The sequence below is a fragment of the Neomonachus schauinslandi genome, chromosome 3 (assembly GCF_002201575.2).
Source record: "Neomonachus schauinslandi chromosome 3, ASM220157v2, whole genome shotgun sequence".
NCBI lineage: Eukaryota > Metazoa > Chordata > Mammalia > Carnivora > Phocidae > Neomonachus > Neomonachus schauinslandi.
Genome location: NC_058405.1, coordinates 24878184 through 24898560, shown reverse-complemented (window position 1 = coordinate 24898560; position 20377 = coordinate 24878184). Strand labels below are relative to the sequence as shown.

Sequence of the window (20377 nt, the reverse complement as noted above, 5' to 3'; positions counted from 1 at the left end):
CTTACATAGTTAAAACATGTGCATGTACATCTAAAGAATACCAATATGGTAATTATTATATTTTACAAAGGGCTTATAAAAGGGTTAAAGTCAGTTTAAAAAGTACAGTTTTCCTTTCACCATAATTTTCATTGCTGTAATGTACCCTGGAATTATGTATTGTTATTCAGTAAAGATTTTAAATGCATAATATGTACTTTTTTATTGAGAAGCATTTATGAAATGCCAACTCTCATATACTGATGGTCTGTAAAAGTCCACATCAGAATAATTATTTCCCAACATGCTACCACTGGAGTAGCAGCATAGATGTCTCTAGGAACTTGCATAAAAGAAAAAAAATCAACTTTATCAGAAACTCTGAGGTGGGACCCAGTAATCTATGTGTTAGCAAGCTCTGAAAGTGAGTTTGTTCCATGGTATAGTTTGAGAGTGACAGGTGTAGGCTAGCATATAAAGGACTGACTCAATGTATTTTATGTGGATATTGGATTTAAACTTACCACAGCAGTAAATTAAAATGAGTCATTGACTAGGGAATTAAGTTTACTGTAAAAAATCTGCCTAGAAAAATGATGTCTATATATATAAATAGGCACAGGTCCTTATAGGATCCCCTATTTATAAAGGTCTACAACACTGTTGTGAGTAGACTAGTGTAGAAAAAAGAGATGACTAAGTTAAATTATTATTTTAAATTTATATGACAGTATTCATATTAGTCAAGCTTTTCTCCAGTCACTGTTTATCACCAAATTCACCAAGAAAGTGATCTGGAAATATCACATATACTTTTTATGGACTAGGAAGGAGACTGAGATTTATGGTGAAATTACTTAGAATCCTGTGGCTAAGAAGGAGCAGACCAGAATTTTTGACTTTGATATTCTGATGAATGTATTTTAAGAAAAAAAAAATGGAAAGAGCAGTTTTTGTTTGACAGGCATAACCACTCATGGATTTTTACCATGAGTGTATATGTGTGTGTGTGCCATTAGATTCCCCACTATTACAGAAAAGGAAACCAAGCTTTTATGTGAGGCTCAGAGCTATAATTAAAACAATCAAATTCAAGATCTCTAAAAAGATTCTGAATAGATTACAGATTGCTTAAGAGCAGAATATAATCAAGCAAATTCAGAGAGGATTTAATAAAACTTCTCCTGTCTTAATTATATGTACCAGTGCAGTGGAGAGCCTGTAATAAGGAGGGATCATTTTGTTTTGTTTTTAGCAGAGACTCATTATCTTGCCATTTGTCAGAACAAATATTTATCTTAAAATCTGTATGTGACCAACCTTACAAGTTTTCTCCCTGTGCAAACTACGTGTGTCTGAATTTCCCTTCAACCACAGAAAAGATCATTCAAAGCTCATCGGATTCCCGCTTATCTACTTTTTTGGGTCTGTACACAAGAGTAAGTGATAGACTGTACCCTTAATTAACACCACTTGACCTCCATCAAAATATAAATACAATTTGTCTTAACTATGTAGAAATAGAAAGATGTGAGCCAGGTTATAAACTAAATTGACAGCACGGACCATATATCATTCTTTCTATTCTTTCTAGTTAGCTATGGAGGCTAAATTACCTCAACACTCTATTCATATTGCATTGCATATATTACATTTTTTTTAAGCTTAGCTTCAGTGCCCACATCAATGTATATAGAATTTTCATGACAGAAAAAATTCGATTCAATTGAACTGGGTATCTGTTATATGCCAGGCATCATGCTCGGTCCTAGGAACTCCCTGGTGAATAAAAAAGGTACTGCCCTTCTTGGCAAAGACAGACAATGAACAAATAATTTAAGTGTAATAAATGTTATAAATGTGGAAATATAAAAGGACTATGGATCCAACCTAGACAAGAGAAAAAGGCAAGCCCTTCCAGAGCAAATTATACAGCAGCTGAGACCTAAAGGTCTGATATAACTGAAAGGGGTAGATATGGAGGAGAGATTTCATTCATAGAGAAGGCCATGTTCAGAAGCATGAGTACACGGTTTATTCTCAGAACACATGAGGCCAAAGCAGGGGTGTGAGTGTAGGGAAAATACTGGTGATGGGTATTAAAGAGGGCACGTACTGCATGGAGCACTGGGTGTTCTACGCAAACAATGAATCATGGAACACTACATCAAAAATTAATGATGTATGGTGATTAATAAAAAAAAAAAAGTGTACTGAAGAACAAAGCAGAGACCATTTACATGGCCTTGGAGGCCAGATATAGGCCTTCACCAAAGGTGAAAAAGAAGAAATAGAATATATGTTTAAAAAAAAAAAAAATGTTGAACAGGGTAAGAGAATAGAACTGAGTTGAGCAGTTTTGTGGGATAAGAATGAAAACAAGAAATATCAGAGCTTGAAGAGGAAGATGACTGTTTAGCTTAGGGGAAAGAGGGAAATGTAGAGATAAACACAGGAGAGTTCTTTCTAAGGAATCTGAAAGCTGTGGCAATAATGTGATGCATGTAACTTAATATCTAATAGGCAAGGAAGAGCTGTGCAGGTGTCTCCTTTCTTACATATTACAAAATAATCTGTAATTGCAACTTCAAACTTTATACCTGATCTGGGTGAACCCCTTTAGTTTTTTCTTCCCTTCTATACATTCCTCTCCTCTCAGCCCATATATGATATGCTCTCTACTTTTTGTGAAACTAGGGCTAATCTCCATCTACAGCTGTCTTCAGTTTGCAAAATTTTTTTCTATTTGTGAAAGTAGTCCACGAATTTTGATAGAATTGAAAATGCCTTTCGTGACATAGTTAATACCATACATTTTGGAATTATTCTCATTGTATTTAGAGATCTCTTTTGATCAGAATCCACAAGAATGAGATGCTAAAGGGACCTGTGGGGCATTCTACTTCATTATCCTCTACGGGCACAAGTACAGAAATGCTGTGTTGCACGAGGGATGGAAGTTGGAGTCAAAGAAACCTGAGCCTAAATTCTAGCTTTATAAACTTGGGCAAGCTATTTAAACTTCTTAAGCCTCAGTGACTATCTGAAAAATATGGAAAAAATATCTGCTTTTAAAATAACAAAGTATATGTCACCAACAATGCTCAATAAATGTTAAATTTTTTCTATGAAAATATTTTGAACTAGGTTTTTGTTGTCAGTTGTTCAATGCTATTGAGAAGTATTAAATTTAGAAGAACACATCACCAAAACATTAATGTTAGTAATTATTATTAATTAATAAACAAGGATCACTGGGTTCAAGGGCAGAATAGCAAACATCTGGGTAATTTTGCAGACATCATTGTATATAATTTAATGACATGCAATATATTTTTTAAATGGAAGTCTTAAAAAGTGTTATCATAGAGTACCATGATATTCCTGTAGTATCTGGTATGTGCACTATGCTAGATGTGCAATTTGTACCTATTCTCTAAATCTGAAACAGCTATTCTCACTGCAAACCACAGAGAAGGAACTGAAATGTCTAGGGTTTGAATGACTCTTCCAAGCTCACTCACCTAATGCTTACTGAAAATGCACTTTTGAACAAGGACTGTTTCGTGCCACAGACCATACTCTCTACATTTCATAACATCATAAATCAAAAGAAATTCCACAAAATCTTTTAATTGGAAGACAAGATTGAGAAAGAAATTCCAACCAGGAATTTCCAGGAAAAATAGCATGCTAAGTTGCTTTGCTACAGTCAAGTGATGAAGTCTTTGTTGTCCAAATCCTCAAAGTCCTTGTGATTCATAAAAATGAATTTATTTACATGCCTCATTAAGTTCAAAAGCTCTATTCCTTAGGAGTTATATATGAAGAAGCTATGTGTTGTGGTGATTCTACCCCCCCCCCACCGCTACCCACTGTCTTCTGTGGGAATTGGACACAGATATCTAGCCTGTGGGGTATATATTCCATGGACTACTCAAGAACATAAAAAAATAATAATTTTCCATCTACCAAATTAATGCTGTGCAGTAGTAGGGGAAATAATCAATGACACATTTGATTCTACTGGCTCTGGCTAAATTACTTCAATACTCAAAACCCAGTATTGAAGGTGTTATAAGTTCCAGATGGTTCTCAGATATCACTAGTAAGTTACAAAATCTCTTTATATTTTGAGCCAATATAGAATATTCCTGACATCTAGACACAGGTGAAAGTAGCTTCCATTTCACTGCTGTCTCTCTGGAAACTGTCAAAATAACAAAATGTAACTGCCATCTAAATTATTCTGTGACCTATTTGCTTTAGGCAATAAGAAATATAAAAGTCATTACATGTCTTTTCTAATTTTCAGACACAGTTGCAACACTACCAAAACAGGATGAAATAGATTGGAAAAATCTATGAAGAATCCTATACACAACCCCTCTCATTGGGACTGTTGTTTACATTATGCATGGTTGAAGCAGGTGTTTGCAAGATACAAGTTCACACACACACACACAAATTTACATAGGTGCTAAATAATTAAATTGTTACATTTGGTATGCTGTACGTAGAGCAGTAGTACAGATGAGTTTGCAACATTACAGGCTTTTGGACTGTGGAGTTATATTCTGGTATTCAGATTGTTGATGGAGTTTTAGTTTGGGAACAGGGAAGAGCTAACTGTACTGATGATTTTCAGATTGCACACCCCCACTATTTCTCATCTGCTCAAGTGAAAATCATAATATGGCACTGAGGATGAGCATTAAATTCTTCAGTTCATTTGCATTCACCTCTCCTTTGAGGCCTATTGTCCTCTCTCTTTTTATGTTATAGCACATGATATTTATTCACTCACAATTACACTTGAAACAAAGCTTAAAGAAGTAACTTGCTTTAAAGACAAGAGGTGAAGAGACTGCCTCTAGATGATGAGTTCAGCCTGAAATTTAGTTAAGAATAAGAACTTTATGGTATTAAGAGTTTTGAACACGAGTAAAGGAAACCTCATTTAAAATGGAGTCGGGAAGCCCTAAAGGGGGCGCTCTCCTACACATACCACTCCTTGCAGTCCGCCTAACCTGCGGAAGAGAAGTATTCTTATCCTGAAATGGCAGGACACCTTTCACATAGGAATTTTATCTCCTGCTTTTAAGAAAAGTAAGGCAGATCTCTACTTGCCCCAGCAACAGCACGCTAACCACCACTTGCAGCCAATGAGAAACCGCCACAACCACATTCTTGCTCTTCTCCAATGAACTTCTGTGCCAACAGCCCTTCCCAATTTCCTCCCTAAAACCTATTAAAGCTGACCTTCCCTTTGTCTCTTCACATTTGACTGTTGTTTGCCATAGTTTGGTTGTCCAAATTGCAATTCCTCTGCTATTCCTAAATAAACTCATTTTGCTAGCAAAATAACTGGCTTTTTTATTTTTATGACTGAAAGAGTCTTGGATATTGTAAAATATCTACAAGGCCATTTGGTGATTATATTTGTGTATATATTATTACAAAGAAAGAAAATGCAATCATTTGTAAATTTATGGCAAATAAAATATTTGCGTAGGGATAATTTGATTTCATAAAGCTTTGGCATTTTACCCATATTTTCCATTAAGTATTTGCTATTAATTTGAAGATTCTATCTCCTATTATTATTAATCATTATAAATCTCTTCCAAGAAATGTGATTTTCAACTGAAAATTACATAGCATATAAAAGTTCAATTATTTTATCGTATAATTTTTAGTAACATATATCTGAAACTCACGAATTTTTACCATAGCAAAATAATTTAAAAAGCCTATTTAAATTTAATGATCAGTGTTGAAATTATCACAAGATTAGTGTTTATATAGTTTTTTGAATGTTTTATGAGGTTTATCTGGGACTCAAAGTTAACAGATTGCTATTAATGATGTTTATCATTCTTCATTCTTTATATATATATACATTCTTTATATATGCATATAGATACATATTTTTAAAAATATATACATTTACATATATATGTACTTCTTGATGTCCCTCATAGAATGCATTCTATGAGAGGCAATCACACAAAGAAAATCACACATAAAAAACACAACGACATAAAACCAAATTAATACCTTATCACTTTTATCCAGACTTATTGGTATTTTTTCTATTATCTTTCCAGCAGTACAGATCCTGGGCATATGGAGTGATACTGAGAAGTATTTCTTAGTGGGGTTTTACGTTTTACTAACATTCATCTCTAATACTACCTTTTTTTTTTGCTTTCTGGGTAATTTCCTTTTATTTATTTATTTTCAAAGCTATAGTGACTCATCATTCCTCTACAATTTCAAATTGTACCCACTGTAACCAGATCTATTGGCATCTTTCTATTAGTGTCATCTACATTATAAATTCCATGGTTTTACTGGCAAATATTGAGATAGCAGTGTTGGGTCGTATCATGTTGTAAAACATTTTGATTTCCCTTATAACCCAGCATTTTCTTCTGATAACCACTCCTCTGGACCGTTATTACTATTCATCTCTGTTTGCACTCTGTTTGCAGTTATTATGTACAGATATGGAGGTTAAGTATATCTGTTACGGAAAAACTGCCACACTCCTCAAATACATTTGTAAAAAAGCGGTTTCTAAATAACAAGTATGTCAGTAGTAGGAAAACATCTTGTGCATGCCTTTAAATGTCAGTGAGAACATGCACAGGAGCTTGAGTAGAGCAGGGAAGCAGGAAACTGTCCTTTAAATCAGGCTCATGGGATGCCTGGGTGGCTCAGTCGGTTAAGCGTCTGCCTTTGGCTCAGGTCATGATCCCGGGGTCCTGGGATCCAGTCTCGCATCGGGGTCCCTGCTGAGCAGGGAGTCTACTTCTCCTTCTCCCTCTGTCACTCCCCCTGCTTGTGCTCTCTCTCTCTCTGACAAATTAAAAAAAAAATCTTTAAATCAGGCTCATTAGTCTCTTTGAATGCCCTTCTTTTAGTATTCACTAATTTTTGAATTTTGTTTCTAAAAATGTGTGGATGTTTGTTTCCACACTAAAGTCCTACAGAATTAAAAGGTATTCTCAGGGCTTAGAATTACAAAAACAAAAATAAATACTTATTTTTTTAGAGAATTTCTGAAATCCTAGAAAAATCTTTTAAGGTAGTAAATTTCCTCCCAAATGGGACTTTTCCCCTCTTTGCTTTCCCAGTCTGAGCAACACTAAACTGTGCAAATTCCCTGCAATACTGTTTTTTGTTTGTTTTCGTCTATTTCCACTGTTGTGAGTGTGATCCTGCTTGATGTATGCAAAAACTATATCTGATTACAGGTAGAACACAAAACAACATCATTGGAAAAGTCTGAAACTTCTAAGCAATAAAGTATTAAACATCAATATGTGGTCTTATTCTGATGTTAGTTTTGACAGTGGTGTATTGACATTATAGATAAGGGAATTTTCCTTATTGGAATTGTCTATTGATAGACATTTGGCACATACCTCCTTATTCATTTATACACAAATATAAAATAATTATGGAATATGAAGGTAATAGGTTTATAAAAAACATGAGCTTTCTTAGTGGGAAAAAGAATTCATTTCTCTGCATAACAAACAAAAATCCCTATGTTTCTTTTCCTCTTTCACGGTTACCACCAAGCACAGTGTTAGCGTTAATAGGCTTAGAACCCATTTGACATTTGTCTTGACACCCTTCTTTGAAGAAGACAAGATCTTGCAACATTCTGTCCATTCACTTATTCAATATATGTGTTGAGCATCTCTTTTGTTCCAGGCATAGTGCTAACTACTGGTGACCCAGACATGAGTAAAACAGATATGTGCTTCTCCTCGTGGAATTTGGAGCATGTTCCCTGTGGAATTCAGATGGTATTCTTTGACAAGACAGTGAACTCTTCATGATTCTAGCAGTGTCTTTACCCCTTTGCTTCAAACCTCTTGTATTTTAGAGATACATTTTATTATAACATCTTTATAATAACTAGAAATAATTTTAAATAGGAAGTATGTGATTGAAAAATGTGCCTTATTATCTGTTCTTACCATATTATAATTTAACCAAGAAAGTTAAGAGTGAAAGCATATGTATTAAAGTAAGGGAAATGTACAATTCACCTTGTAACCTTTGATAACACCTTATATAGTTTTCCCAGATTGGTTTATCATGTAACAATAAAGAAAACTTTTCTAGGCATTTTTAAGTCTCAGTTTTTCTTTTGACAGCAAATGCTAATGGCATTTGCAGGTTAGCATAACTATTAACTGGTATCAGTCCAAATAGAAGTCTTATTCCAATTCCCACTGAAATCCATGCATTTTGTAATACTGAAGTTATTCCATCTTTATTTAAAAACCTTAAATTGCCCCATTTTCATCAGCAACACATTGCTTGGAAGCAGTTTTCCCAGCAGTCTCTTTTACCACGTATCAATCAACATGATTAGTCCTGCCAAATACTCAAAAGAATGAAATAAAAGAGCAAAAATAAGACCAACCTGCCAGGTATAACTTTGTAGATCAAATGATTTGAAATCTCTGTACTAGTGATCATTGTAGCCCTAGGAATATTTAGAGAAAATAGTCCTGAAGCTAAATTTATTTAAAAAAAAAAAACCCCACAAAACTTTAAGGAAAAATCTACTTCCGTATTCTTGAATACTCTTTTCTACAAAAAGTTAAATAGATGGTGATGAGCTGCTAAACTTCAATCTCTAATAATATAGACAATGTATAAATGATTACTTATAAAGCAAACTTAAGGAAAAATATATAAGCAAACTGCCCCAAACATATTTTTCTATATTCGCTCTCATTAAACATAACTCCTCTGTAATTTGCATAACAAAATAGATCATTTTCGAACTTGCCAAGGTAACAATTTGCATAGATAAACTAATGTTCTTAGAGCTAAGTATTTTAGATAATTATTTCAATTTTTTCCCAGTGTTCCTCATTAGTACTATGGTATCAGTAATAATGCTGAAGTAATTTAGGAATATAATACTCTGCCGTTTTTACTTAGACTTTACTTGTAGTTCATTGGCAGACAATAGCTTTTAGTATAACTTAAAATTTAGTATAAAACTGTAATATGTATCAATCTTAGATGAAGCCATGGAAACAGTAAACATAAGGACTCTTCCTAAAGAGGACTCTACAACCAGCTCAAAGAGTTCTTATTTTTTCCTAATATGATGTGCTATGTGAACAAATGAAACTGGATGGTCTTTTCTATTCAAAGTTTTACAAATGAGATTCTTCACTTTAGTATTTTTAAAAAAAAATTTCTATATTTATACACATACATTGGGGATAGATATGCTATATGTACATACCAGGCCGTGAAGAAAGATATGTGTATCTGATGAAGAGGGATGTGTATTACATTGAGATGCTAGACATGAGACTAGGTTGAAAGTATATATGAAAAGGAAGGAAGTATCTATGTCAGGTGGCAGGCATGCTAGGCAATAGAAGATATCATCATTGAACTCCATAGACTATCATTGCTTTCCCAACTGTCCACCTACACCATCCCACCCACCCCCCACTTTAATGTAATTGTTGGATGGGCTATGAATAGTCTAAGACTCTAATGAGTATCTCATCCTCTTGCCATTTATTGCTCCAGAAACCCCAGCCTAAATCAATCAACATATAGTATTCTCACAGTGAAAGGAATGAATACAACAGAAGCCAACAAGAGTTTACCATTGGCTTCTCAGAAAAGTTTTCCACTTATAAAATCTAGGGAATAGTCTTCCCTTTCCTGCTGAATAAAATTGCTATTGCTTCCAACAATCATTCTAAATCGACCATGACTGTCAAAGAATGACTGAGTAAGACTATGGAAAGAGTATGCATAAAATGTGTTACTACTATGCCATTAAATCATCAGACCCTGAATCCTATGCTCACTGTAGGATTCCTGTTATATGATTAAATATATATTAATACTGTTCACAGCAATTTGAATTGGATTTTCTGCACCTTGCAGTTAAAATCATTTTAAATAAAACATTATCTCTTAGCTTGATTGAATGTTAGCTTGATCTTGATAAAATAATTGATTCAATCTGTGGGCATTTATTGAAGATCCATTAGTTCAGTAAAGACTACATTTGGCTACAAATAAGTGCCTTATATGTTTATATCTCTCTTGTGTAAACACACTCTGGATGTGAGTGGTCCTGAGCTAGTTACTGTGTCTGGTCTATGAACTCCCTAGGGAACCAAGGACTATCCTGTTAGAACTCTGCCATATTTTGAAAGGGTTTGCCCCCTTTACCTCATGTTCCAAAATGGAACATATACATCCCAAGAAGTGACAGGAAGGAGGAGATGAAAACGTCAAAATATATCTGCCAACTCTCTTAAGGAAAATTTCTGGAAGCTTCCAGATTACCCTTCTGTCCATATCCCATCTGACCTGAACTTACCCACACAATCACACTTGACTCCTTAAAAAAAAAAAAAAGTCCTGTGTATTCTGAATTGGAATGTATAATTTTGGAAAAATGGGAGTATGGAGGTATGGATATTCAGGACAACCAAGAATTTTTGCTGCTACCACTATGTGTCAGAAATTGTGTTGGCTGCTGAATATTAACAAAATACATGATTTACAATAATGATAAATATATTACCAGTAGATAGCATAGCCATGCCTTAGTGTACAAACCTAAATAGTGGTAAGTATAAAAGAAAGTACCATTAAAAATTATGCTGGGAGGGACACCTGGGTGGCTCAGTTGGTTAAGCATCTGCCTTGGGCTCAGGTCATGATCCCAGGGTCCTGGGATGGAGCCCCTGCATTGGGGTCCCTGCTCAGTGGGAAGCCTGCTTCTCCCTCTGTTTCCTGCTCCCCCTGCTTGCACTCTCTCTCTCTCTGGCAAATAAAAATTATGCTGGGAAGAGCAATATAAATTGAAACTTCCCATAAACATTTAGGTATCTCTCATTTAGGTATCAGAGCTCTTTCTGCACTTATTTTACTTAATTAAAACATGTTATATTTGTTATGTAATTTTACTTACCCAACCGTATACTCCTACTATTTTAAAATTTAAAAGCTAAAATAACTATTATTAATGGCTAAATGTCATAGGAGAATTTACTATTTTAGACATGTGGGGACATTTTGAAAGCAGTAAAAATGACTGTATCTCTATACATTTTTCTGTATGATAATACTTTAATAGTTGCTATGTTTTGCTTTTTGGGTATTTCTTTTTCCTCTATGTTTAAGCTGTCAGTTATTAATCTTGGTTTTGGTCACTGTGCTTTTAAGAGTCATTCTAACACCTCCATATAAAATTGTTGTTCTAAAGTAGTTTGCTTTGGGCTGAAAAAAAAAAAAAAGAAAGAGCTTATTAGAATAGTGTATAAAATAAAATGCCAAGATATATCCAACAGAGTAAAGTATATGAATTTTAGGGCATGAAACTTTAGACAACTATTTCAGGGTACCTACATGCCTGTGATTGCTTACTTCAATTTTCAATGATTGTTCAAGAGAGCAGATTACTAAAGGAATCAGTTAATGTAAAATATAAAAATATGCCAATTTGCTATACATTATATCACATTCACTCATTAGTTTTAGGCAAATTGCTAAGTCCCTCATCGTTGCCTTCCTATAATATGTCAAGGGTATTGTCACTATGAACTCTACAGTTAAGGCAGGGACATGGAAATTAATCTATGTTGTTCAAAGAGGCTGAATGGTTACACAGGTGGCAGAGGGCTGAATGATCAAAAGAGAGATAACAGGGACTGAAGGAATAAAATGGAAGAGGAGATAATACCAAGAAATCTGATTTGCTAATAATGTCTCTAAACTGGAGGACACCAGACTACATCAGCTTCTGCACGCCAGAAGAGGCTGCAATAATAGTTCTGGACACACTAATAAGATGATCAGCATTGACACAATCAGAAAGTGTTCAAGTCCAATAATACCTTACAGCTACCTCTGCTCTAAGTAATGCTAACAACTGCCAATAGAGTAGTCCCCGTACCTTATCCACAGGGAATACATTCCAAGAAACCCCTCCAGTGGATACCTGAAACCCTGGGCAGTACATATGTACTATGTTTTTTCCTATACATACATATCTGTGATAAAGTTTAATTTATAAATTAGGCACAGTAAGAAATTAATAACAATAAAAATAGAACAATTACAGTATATTGTAACAAAAGTTATATAAATATGATATCTTTCTCAAAATATCTTACTGTACTGTACTCACCCTTCTTGTGATGATGTGAAATGATAAAATGCTTACAGGAGGAGATGAAGTGAGGAGAGTGATGTAGGCACTGTGACATAGCATTAGGCAACCACTGACCTCCCGAGGATACCTCAGAAGGAGGATCATCTGCTTCCAGATCCCAGTTGATCACAGGTAATGGAAACCATGGAAAGTGAAAACAGATAACCAGGGACCACTGTAACTGCTGTGCTAGAACCAGGAAGGTCCTCTTTCTCTCCTCCCTTCTGATCTCTATCAACAATGATTCCCATCAGCAGAACCTATTAGAAAGCCAGCCAGGAGACATGGGACAAATGCAGTTTATAAATTTCCAGGGCTCTAAGGACATAGGAAAGCAGAGAACAACATAAATAGAGAACAAAATTAAATAGGCATAGACAAAAATGAAGACCAACATTTGAACCTGAGAAGATTAACCAAATAAATACAAAGTGAGGATTGACTTACTGATTCTGGGATTGATCTTTGATATTTGCTCCCTACCCTCATGACTGCTTTGTAGGCTCTTCTGCCTGGAAATTTTAGAGTAACTCAGGGAGAATCTCATTACTAGATTCAATTTGGTTTTTACTTTAGTTAATTAAGGGACTACTAAGTACATGGGTCACACAAACATGTGACGCACATGTATACAGTTAGACTGAAATCTCCCATAATTCTCTGGAAGCTTGACCTGACCCAATAAATTCACTCATGTTCTGTAATGAGATTATTTTGCTGCATTTAGGATTGTTCTCATTGGGGTAAGCACATTTTCTTCATTTTCCTTTACCACTCATCTAATTCACTGTATTAATATGTACATACTGTATTAATTAGGACAACTTGGGTTTTATTGTGCTAACAAACAACACAAATTCTATACACACAGAGGTTTATTTCTTGCTGCCCTATGTCTGCTGTAGACTCAAACATCTGTCTAGAGGACACTGTTTCTTGCCATCCACGTAGCTAATCAGTCATCTAGCCTGCTCAGATCTTAACATTCTTCCTCCACCTCCAAACAAGATCTTGCATTTTGCAGCAGGCTATAATGTAAATGGAAGGCCTCACATGGGCTTTCCTACACTCATGCCTGAAGTGATTCATTACTTGTAGTCACAAATCACAAAGCCAACTTAAATATAAGGGGGCTAGAAAAATGGGATATCCTATTTATTTTACCCTTATTATTCATCACTAAAAGTCACAGGGGCTAGGAATATAAAGAAGGAAATAAACACATCATCAGATAAAATGTTCTTGGGGAAGAGACTACTTAAAGTTGCATAGTCAGGAAGGACCTCCCTGAAGATGTAACATTTGAGTTCAGATCTGTATGGAATGTGCTTTTGTTTGAGATACTATTTACTACTGATTCTGACCCAGAATCTGCAGTTTCATGCTAAACTATGAATTCTATTTAGTGGGGATGCAAATAATTTCTGACAAGAACCACCCCAAATCATGATTATATTGCCTTCTAGAACATAAATCCTGTAAACGTAAAATTCTGAACATAAATTTGTAAATAAGCTGGCAATTTTTACTCCTATTTCTTAATTCTTACAATCAAATCTTGAAATGTTCCCTTCTCTGCACAAGTATAGTTGTGACTATACTTTGACAAAAGAGCAACACAATTCAATGGCAAAAGGATCATCTTTTTGATAAATGGTGCTGGGACAACTAGACATCTGCATGCCTAAAAAGATGAATCTAGAACAGACCTTATACTTTTCACAAACATTAACCCAAAATGGATCACAGACCTGACTGTAAAATAATACTATAAAACTCCCCTAGAATACAGGTGCCTGGATGGCTCAGTTGGTTGAGCATCCAACTCTTGATTTCAGCTCAGGCATGGAGCCTGCTTAAGATTCTCTCTCTCCTTCTCCCTCTGCCCCTCCCCCACTATGTGCACTTGCACACATGCTCTCTCTCTCACTCTCTCAAAACACACACACAGGGCGCCTGGGTGGCTCAGTTGGTTAAGCGACTGCCTTCGGCTCAGGTCATGATCCTGGAGTCCCGGGATCGAGTCCCGCATCGGGCTCCCTGCTCAGCGGGAAGCCTGCTTCTCCCTCTCCCACTCCCCGTTTGTGTTCCCTCTCTCGCTGTGTCTTTCTCTGTCAAATAAATAAATAAAATCTTAAAAAAAAAAAAACACACACACACAAAACACCACCAACAAAAAAATCCTCCTGGAATATAAGATAGGAGAAAATCAAGGTGACCTTGGGTTTGACAATGACTTTGTGGATACAGTACTAAAAGCACAATCCATGAAAGAAAAAAAACAATGATAAATTGGAACTTCATTAAAATTAAAAACTTCTAATTTGGAAAATACACTGTTAAGAGAATGAAAGGGAAACTACATACTAGGAGAAAATATTTGCAAAACACCTATTGGATAAAAGACTAGTGTCCAGAAATACAAAGAAACCTTAAAAGCAAATAAGAAAATAAGTGATGCAATAAAAAATGGGCAAAAGATCTGAACAGACAACTCCTTAAGGAAGATATATAGATGGCCAATAAGCACATGGAAAGATGCTAAACATCATGTATCATTAGGGAATAGCATATTAAAACAATGAGATACCACCATGTACCTAAAATTCAAAACTCCCCAAATACCAAATGCTGGCAATGATATGAGGTGACACAAATGCTCACTGGAGGATTTATTCATAATTGTCAAAACTTGGAAGCCACTAAGATGTCCTTCAATGGGTGACTAGATAAGCAAACCGTGGTACATCCATACAATGGAGTATGATTCAGCACTAAAAACAAAACAAAAATACCTATCAAGCCATTAAAAGACAATACAGAATTTAAATGCATATTGCTAAGATAAAGATGCCAAATATGAAAAGTCTACACACTGTGTGATTCTAACTACATGACATTCTGGAAAAAGCAAAAGTATGGAGACAGTTAAAAAAAAAAATCAGTGGTTGCCAAGGGTTGGAAGGAAAGAGAGGGATGAATAGGAGAGCACAGTAGAGTTCAGAGCAGTGAAGCTATTTTGTATAACACTGTATTGGTGAATAAATGTCATGATACAATCATCAAAACCAATAGAATGTTCAACACAGAGTAAACCCTAAGGTTAAATATGGACTTTAGTTAATGATGTATCAATATTGGCTTATCAATCTTAACAAATATACCATAGTAATGTAAGATGTCAATAATAGTGGAAACTAGAGGAAAGGTGAGGTGGTATATGGTAAAGTTCCACTTTCTGCTCAATTTTTCTGTAAATTTAAACCTCTCAAAAAATAAAATATATTGAAAAATATTCTTTGTGGGTGCCTGGGTGGCTCAGTTGGTTGGGCGACTGCCTTCAGCTCAGGTCATGATCCTGGAGTCCCGGGATCTAGTCCCGCATCGGGCTCCCTGCTCGGCAGGGAGTCTGCTTCTCCCTCTCCCACTCCCCATTTGTGTTCCCTCTCTCGCTGTGTCTTTCTCTGTCAAATAAATAAATAAAATCTTTAAAAAAAAAAAAGAAAAATATTCTTTGTATCAATTTTACCACCCTGCTTGTGCTTTCATTAATGAATTTTTTAGATTTCTGACACATTTATACTCTGAGATCAAGATTTCATACATTTTGAAAAAAAAATTTTTACATGTTGGTCAAAAAGAATATACAGAATCAAGTATACAGGGAAAGTTGAAAATAATTTTAATGCATATATTTATGTAACCACATTAGTAATTTTATTAGAACTAGAGACTCTTAAAATAAATCTGGAATATTAGAAGAAAATTTCCCAGAGCTGAAGAAATACATAATTCTGTCTATTAATAAAGCCTGTAAAGATACTAAGAAGTAAGCATGAGACCCACAAGACACATATGATAAGAATATTGAGCTATAAAGAAAAATGGAGAATATGAAAAGCTTTTAGAAGTAAGACAAATTGCCTACAAAGGAATAAAAATAAAAGTAGTGTCAACTTTCTCATTACCAAAACTGGATTATGTAGAAAATGTTTTAAGAAAATTTGAAAAATAATCTTAATTCATAACAGCCTGTTTTATCACACCGGTGGTGTTGAACACGGCTGTAGTAATTCAAACAATATGACACCGATGGGAGGGAAACTGATTTGGAATTTAGAATTCTATATCTAAACCAAACAAACTTTAAAAATGAGAGAACAAAAATAAACCTTGGGAGAATACAACGACTCAGAAGGTTTATCTCCACGCATGTTCTCTAGAAAATTACTATAAAATAAAATTGATGTGTCAAAAATCTTAAAACTGTCAGATTCATCAACATAGTAATATAATAGGTATTGATATTAATGAAATTAAAATGTATACAATGAAATATGTAAATACATATTTTCCATATAATTTATAATACAATTATTACACCAGTGTCTAATAATATTGACTGCTTACTCTATCATGTGATATGCCTTTAAACATATTCTTTTATTCAGTGCTGATAATTCTCTAGATAGACAGTATTTTATATCTGTCTTATAAATGAGTAAATTGAGGTTTGTTGTGGTTAATTTGGAGAACTAGAATTCAAACGCAAGTAGCCTCAGACCAGTGTCTTCCTAATCAATGTATTATCATAATAAGATGGTTTTTAAAAAATGGGAAAGTACTGAACAACCATAATATCATATAATATGGATAACATCCCATCAATAACAATCATAGGGGATGATGACATTAGAGAATGTTTAAAGAAATTCTAGAGATGACATTAGGAATGGCTCTAGATGTTTAAAAATTATTAATTTACATAATTTATATTATTTATATTTATTACTAAATAAAGCAAGATACTAAAACAATAGATTATTCAAAATTTTATGAGGATACAAAATATTATATATTAATTCAGAATATATTTTATCTATATAGGCAGGAGACAAAAATCTAAAAGAATGAACATTTATGTGAAAATAATAGAGTTATATAAAGAAGATAAACTAAATATATATTTGAAATAGATAACATTTTTTGAGAGCATAAGGTATCCCAAATGCTTCTACTTTTCTGAGAAAGTAAAAGTAATACTTTATTGCACATCTGAAAATAAGTTTGAGAACTCAGCTCAGACGTCCTGTCATATGCCTGTAATTTTGTATCCTCCAATTTCTGGTATAGCTCTCATACCTTTTATCCCATTCTACCTCTTCCTGCCACCTCCTCATTGCACCATCGCTCACCTCCGTCTCCTTCTTCCATGTGACAATCCAGTAATCTGGTTAGAATTTGCAAATATAAGGCAGAAGGATGTTATTCTCTGAGTAATTGCTAACTTCAAACTCTTACCATTTTTTAGAGGAAAAAGAAATATTCACAAAAGGAAGGGAGAAAATAGTACACTTAAAGGCAGGATTAACAGATAATCCTATCCCATCAATGGCTTCTTCTCTCCGATGATAAGTTTTGTCCTCTTCTCCAGAACCCATTTCTCCACAGATTCCCTAAACACAAAGTTTAGGTAATAGTTCTTTGTTCTTATATGCATCAGTGAGAAGTTCTCAAACTTTAGGACACTTTTATTTTTTTAGGGTACTTTAAAATCATAAAATACATCTATCAAAAAAATTGCAATTATCTAGGCCCTTCTGTAGAGTCTGATTCAGAAGATCTAGCTCAAGTACCTGCATGTTTAACAATCTCTCTGAGGGCTCCTAGGTGGATGGTCTTCTGACTGTATTTTGCTCTATAATTTCACTAGAAATTTCTAGCTACCTTTTATTTAAATAATATTTTTTATCCAAGTCTTTTAATGAGGCCTTATTCTTTTAACAGTTAAAATATTAAATGCCTTAGCTTGGTATTCAATGGCATCTGTAATTAGTATCACAAAATTAATCATTCAAACCTCTGCTACATGAAGCCAGTGGAATTCTTAGTGACATCATTTTTAAACTTTTTTTTTTTTTAGCTTACAAGCAACAAATTTATTTCTCATAGTTCCAGAGGCTAAAAGCCCAAGATCATGATTGAATTATTTCGTGAGGGTCCTTTTTCTGGTTCATAGCTGATGCCTTCTTATGTCTTCGCATGGTGGAAGGACAATATAACTATTTGAAAAATTATGCCCCAGAAATGTTGAGTAAGAGATTGTTTTCAAATTGCAGGTAGGAGGTGTTGGGAGCTGTCTTATGTGGTAGGCTACAAAGTCCTATTTTGTTCCTTTTCTCTTCAGCATTTTTATTAATGTCTTTGATAAAGTCATTTTGGATGTTGGTGCCACAGATCAGCCAGAGCAGGAAGAAACAACACCTGATAAGTGTTGCTTTTCAGACAAGCTGAATAGGAGGAAAGGAATATCTGCCTTCCAAAACAAAACAGAAACCCAAGCATACAATTACACATGTTCATATACACACATTCACAAATATACTCTACACAGACTGCATTTCCAATTTAGTTATCCAAGGATATAAAGTCATAATAAAAATGAGTTTTCCACTATGACAAAACAGATGTAGCCGGAGTCCTTGGTAGAGGAAGGCAGTCGCCCAAACAAGGTAAGGTCTTGCCAGGTTCCAAAATGTCAGTTTGTTTCATGATTCTGACCTTTCATGCATGGAACTTCAGCTGACATTTTGGAAAATCTTAAATTATCAATCAGTGTGCTTCTTTTAAGGAAATATATAGAGGTCTTGAACCAAACAAACTCTGTACGAGCAAGGCCACACTTTTCCAGAGGGAGAACTCAGAGTTAGTGGCCAAATGACTCTGAAAAACATCTCTGCCTCCAGCTTTCTCAAGAAATCCTGTTTTTCTTACATTAGAACAACTGAACTTCAAAAATATATCATGGGAATTGTGAAATAAAAAACTAAAATTAAGCCATGATAAAAGTAACATCTGTGTTTGGACATAAAACTCCACAATAGGGGCGCCTGGGTGGCGCAGTCTGTTAAGAGCCTGACACCTGGTTTAGGCTCAGGTCGTGATCCCAGGATCCCGGGAGTAAGCCCCTCTTGGGGCTCTGTGCTCAACATAAAGTCTGCTTAGGATTTTCTCTCCCATTTCCTCTGCCCCTCTCCCCATGCTCTTTCTCTGAAATAAATAAGTAAAATCTTTGAAAAAAAAATTAAAACCTCACAATAAAAATATAGGCTAGGTAGGGAGGCAGGGGTAACTTCGGTTTACCAAGATAAAATGGTCATCTCAAAATATATTTTATTTTAATGTTTGCTAGCTCACTACGCATCTACAATATTAAATATTTGTGCAGTATTACACTTTAGAATTGTTACAAACAGAGTAATACAAAAGACAAATAACATAAGAGGAATGTAAAAATATAGTTTGGAAAAATAAATGTAATAACCATCTTCAAATACTCGATGGACTTACAGATGGAAAACAGATTTATTTCATGTGCAAAGAACCAAGGAAAACTATAGGGAAGTGAATTTTTTTTTTTTTTTTGAGAGAGAGAGAGAGAGCAAGAGGGTATGGGGGCACAAGCATGCAGAGGAGAGGGGCAGAGTGAGAGGAAGAGAATCTTTTTTTTTTAATTTTTTTTTTAAAGATTTTATTTATTTATTTGACAGAGAGAGACACAGCGAGAGAGGGAATACAAGCAGGGGGAGTGGGAGAGGGAGAAGTAGACTCCCCACTGAGCAGGGAGCCCAATGTGGGGCTCGATCCCAGGACCCTGGGATCATGACCTAAGCCGAAGGCAGACGCTTAATGACTGAGCCACCCAGGCACCCCTCAAGTCAGTGTTTTACTTGGTAAACATGTCTGAGACCATGCATCCCTGGCTGCTAAGCACCATGGCGGACAGGGCTAGAAAGGTAACAGCTTTATTTTGAGCAGGGGGCAAAGACAAGGCAGCACTTTACAGCTACGTTGTAACTAGATCCTGCATCGGAAGAGAATCTTAAGCAGGCTCCACACTCAGCACAGGGCTCAATCTCACAACCCTGAGATCATGCCCTGAGCCGAAATCAAGAGTTGGATGCCCAACCAACTGAGCAACCCAGGTGCCCCAGGGAAGCTGATTTTTAACCAATCCAATGAGGAATGTTAAAAAGAAAACTATAGCCCAAAATGCATCACTTTTGCTGCGTCCCCAAACTGATATCCAATCCAACTGCAGTTTCCACCTTTCCCAGAAATGTAGTTTTAACTGGTCAGTTAGGAATTTTCTCCATTAGTGCCAAT

The 20377-nt window shown here is 35.1% G+C and overlaps 1 non-coding gene across 1 annotated transcript; it reads right to left on the bottom strand.

Moving 5' to 3' along the window:
* Positions 1-19950: 19950 nt before the first annotated feature.
* LOC123324474 lies at positions 19951-20081 on the bottom strand. The gene has a single exon (XR_006539838.1). It is a non-coding gene; the product is annotated as a small nucleolar RNA SNORA63 (small nucleolar RNA).
* Between the last annotated feature and the right edge of the window lie 296 nt (positions 20082-20377).